Below are 4,749 nucleotides of genomic sequence, written 5' to 3'. Positions count from 1 at the left end.
TTCTCATTCTCCGGTATGCAGTTTGTTTTCTCTGTGTTCTGTGAAGGGTAGAAGAGGGGAGTTGAAGGGGAAACAATGTCCTGCAATGTCTCTTTAAAGCAATCGGCCTCTTCCTGTACGGACACCCCGTTACACACCTCCCCCCTTAGACACTCACGATCGGTGAGTGGGTGTCGAGAGAGAAAATCAGCCCCAACATTGTCCAAGCCTCTACGATGATGTATGGTAAATTTATAGGGCTGTAGGGATAGAAACCATCTTAGAACCCTGGCATTGTTCGATTTGTTGCGAGCCATCCACAACAGGGGGCCATGGTCAGTATACAGAGAGAATTGGTGGCCTTCCAAATAGTATGCAAGTTTTTCGACCGCCCATTTAATGGCGAGGCATTCTTTTTTAATAGTTGCATACTTTAGCTCACGTGGAAAAAGCTTCCTGCTTATGTACAATATGGGATGTTCATGAGAGTCGGCCCCCTTTTGAGACAGTACCGCGCCAATGCCATAGTCTGAGGCGTCGGTGTGCAAAATAAAATGTCTCGAAAAATCCGGAGAATTAAGGACCGGGGTAGATGTGATGATGGCTTTTAACCCCTGAAAAGCGATCTGCATTTCCGTGGTGGGTGTAATGGGAGTTGTTGATTTCCCTTGCATTTTGAGAGAATCAGTGAGGGGTGCGGCCAAGTGAGCGAACTGGGGTATGAAGCGTCTGTAATATCCAACCAACCCGAGGAAGGCCCTCATTTGTTTCCTGTTTGTTGGGAAGGGTGTATCAACAATGGCTCGGATTTTTTCAATCTGTGGTTCAATAAGACCATGTCCAAGTACATAGCCCAAGTACTTAACTTTTTGAAAGGCCACTTTGGATTTCTTTGCATTTATTTTCAATCCAGCGTTTCCCAAGACGTTGAAAACAGAGCGTAAGTGTGATATATGAGTGGACCAATCTGGGCTATATATGACAATGTCGTCAAGATACGCCGAAGTGAAGTGAGAAAGACATTTCAGAACAGTGTTCATTAGACGCTGGAACGTGGCGGGTGCCCCGTGTAATCCAAATGGAAGAACGGTAAACTCAAAGTGACCATCCTCGGTGGAAAAAGCCGTTTTTTTCATGTCACCTTCTCTGAGGGGCACTTGCCAGTAACCTTTCGTGAGGTCTAGCGTGGTGATGTATTGGGCATCACCGAGTTTCTCAATAAGTTCGGCCACCCGGGGAATCGGGTATGCATCAAACGTCGAGATGTCATTCAGGGCCCGAAAGTCCATGCAAAAACGCCGACTCCCGTCGGGTTTCGGTACCATTACAATGGGGCTGGACCAATCGCTCCTAGAGGGACGTATAACCCCCATGTCCAACATGTCTTTAACTTCTTTCCTGATGGCGGCACGTCTTGCCTCAGGGATCCTATATGGGCGGATCTTCACTCTTTGACCTGGAGGGGTGTCAATACAATGCTCAGCCAGTGTAGTCCTACCTGGAGTATTTGAAAACAGGTAGTCATGACTCCGTAGTACATCTTGCAGGTCTTTCTGTTGCTGATCGCTGAGTTCATCATTCAGAAGCACTTGATCATGAGTGGACGCGCATTTTTGTGGTTCAGACACCAGGTGCACGTTATCCGGTAGTGGACCCAACCACTTTTTAAGCAAGTTGATGTGATACGTTTGCTGTTTGCTCGGTGTTACTTGCAGTTTATAGCTTGTTCTTCCAACCGTTTCAACCACTTTATAGGGTCCCACCCACTCTGCTCGAAACTTCTGTGTGGAGGAAGGAAGGAGGACCAGAGCCCAGTCATCCACGCAAAGATGTCTCCATTTTTTCCCTTTATCATAGGCCGTTTTCTGACGTCTCTGGCTCTCTTCAAGTTGTCTCTCGGCCAATTCCCTCAATTTACCCAGTCTCGATTTCAAATATCTGGCATAGTCGAGAGTGGCAGCAGTTTCTTCCGGAGTTTCATGCACCCAAGCATCTCTAGTCATTTCCAGCAGAGAGCGCGGAAGGCGACCATACAGGAGTTCGAACGGTGACAGTCCGAGACTGCTATGTTTCTGACTCCTTATCGTATATAAAGCAAGGGACAGCATCTGGTCCCAGTCAGACCCACTTACTTCCATCATTTTCCTGAGGGTGGACTTCAGAGTGCGATTGTATCGTTCCACCAGACCGGGGAGGTATACTGACGTACGAATCTGGTGTATGTTCAGGTTGTGGCAGATGTCTTTCATCAATTTTGATACAAATGGAGTGCCCTGGTCCGTTAAAATCTCTTTGGGAAATCCCACCCTGCTAAATAATTCAATCATTTTTTCACCAACTTGTTTGGACGTAGTAGTTGATAAGGGAAATGCTTCTGGAAACCGAGTAGCATAGTCCACAATCACTAGTATGTGTTGGAAACCTTTTCTGTTCTTAGGCAAGGGTCCAATAAGATCCATTCCGACTCGTTCGAATGGCTTTCCAATGATCGGTAATGGTTGTAAAGGAACAGACGGTAGTTTGGTCATGTTTTTCCTTTGACAAATACTGCACTCCCTGCAGTATACAGAGGCGTCTTTATATATTCCGGGCCCCAAAAAATTTTTCAGGATATTTTGCGTTGTTTTCTCCGAACCTGTATGACCCGCAATCAAATGACTATGTCCGAAAAATAAAACTTGTTCCCGAAAAGGTACGGGCACTAGGAGTTGTAAAGGTTCCTCTGGTTTTCCTTGTCTATACAATAGATCTTTTTGTATTACAAATTTAGGAAATACATTGCTCTCTGTACCCTGGGTAGCATGTGCCTGTTCCCAGGCATTGTAGAGGGTAGAATCGGGGATCTGGGGACAGTCCCGCCAGCGATGTTTTATTTGGTATGTCGGTGGAACCAAATCCTCCTGTACCCCGTCCTGTTTGATCTAGAGTCTTCATCTCCTCCAAAGTAGGGTAGGATATGCGTTCACAAATCAGTTGTGCCACTCGATCACCTTTCGTCACTTGGAACTCTGTTTTTCCAAAATTAAATAGTAGGATTCCCACATTCATTCTATAGTCTTCGTCAATAACTCCAGCCCCTATATCAATGAAATGTTTCGCCGCTAGTCCAGACCGTGGGGCGATTCTTCCGTAGCAGCCTATGGGTACGGCAATTTGTATGTCAGTTTTCACGAGAGCTTTTTCTTGAGGAGGAATCGTATAGTTGTAGGCACTGTACAGATCGTACCCAGCGGCTCGACCAGATCCTCTTGTAGTGGAGGTGGCATTATTAGATAGTTTTACGAAGCGAAGAACACCCTCCTTCTCTTCTTGGTATCTGCCGTCTTTCAATACTGGTTTTCTTTGAAAAACCTCTTGTGACTGGATGTCCGAATTTTGCTCTATCGTCTTTTTAAACATTTGTAAGAACCTGGGGTTGTCTGTCCCGATGATCAGGTCTTCAGGTAAATTTGCCAGAACTCCTACTCTGATAGTATGAGGTTTTCCCAGGGTAGGTTGGATTGGTACGTCGGCTAGTGGGTAAGGTTTTATATCCCCATGTACACATTTGATATTTATTTTCTTTTGGGGAATGTACTGATCAAGGGGAACGTGTTGAGATTGGATAACTGACTGCCGACAGCCTGAATCTAGGAGGGCTTGTACACACGAACCATTTACTTTAACACTTACTCTGTAGGTAGCTCCCATTTCGGCGGAATATAGGACAGGTCGTGGCAAGTATACAACCTCCATGGGTTCTTCTGAGTTCCGTTTTTTTGGACACATCCGTGCGATATGACCCCAGTTACCACAATCGAAACATTGTGGTTCCGAAGGTCCGGGGTCGTCCGTTCTCCATGTGCGAGAACGGGAAGGTTCTATCGGTCGCATTATACGTTTTTCAGTCTTTGGATTTGTTTTGAACGATTTTTCCGCCTCCCAGTTGGATTTTGTATTTGTCTTGAAGAACTTTTCATATTCCCAATTCGGATTTTTCGGTTGAGCTCGTGAAAAAGTAGAAGCCCTTTCAACCGCTTGACTGGTTGTTAGATTATGATGCTGTCTAAGCCATTTTTGAGTTGCATAAGGGAGGGCCTCTAGGAACTGTTCAAGATATATACGATCTAGTATTTCCTCCTTACTACTGGTAGTTGGGGTAAGCCACTTATCCGCAGCCATCTTTAATCGAACAAATAGAGTTTTTGTATTTTCTCCTGTGTTCCCCCTTTCTTTGCGGAACCGTAATCGATAAGCTTCAGCATCGAGCCCTAAGTGGTCTAGTATTATTTTCTTTATGTCCGCATATGTAGTATCTCCCGTTGGATTCGCCACCTGATATGCGGCTTGTGCTTCGCCTACTAATAAGGGCGCTAGAAAGAAGGGCCACTTTGTAATGGGCCAGCTGCATGCTCTAGCGGCTCGTTCAAAATTTAACAAGAAAGAATCGGGGTCTTCCCCCGTTTGATATTTTTGGAGGGAAACTGCTGGGGCTCCATGTTGTATGGGTCTTTCTCCGTTCCCGGTTTGCTGTACCGGGTCAGTCCACGGGGCAAGGACTTCTGTGCGTGATTCTAAAGCTTTCTTCAGTATTTCTCTATCCGCTTGTGCCGATGATAATTGTTGTTCCACTACCCATTCCAGTCTCTCTTGACCCTTCACTAATCGATCGACTACCGTTTCCATCTTTTCTATACAGACGGTGTTTATGCCCGCATTCTCCACCACTGTGACGGGGTCAAGAGGAATCGGTAATAGTCGGGTTTTAGTTATAGTGGGTTTTATTGTATT

The sequence above is a fragment of the Lissotriton helveticus genome, chromosome 6, assembly GCF_964261635.1.
Source record: "Lissotriton helveticus chromosome 6, aLisHel1.1, whole genome shotgun sequence".
NCBI lineage: Eukaryota > Metazoa > Chordata > Amphibia > Caudata > Salamandridae > Lissotriton > Lissotriton helveticus.
Note: the sequence above shows the minus strand (reverse complement) of the source record.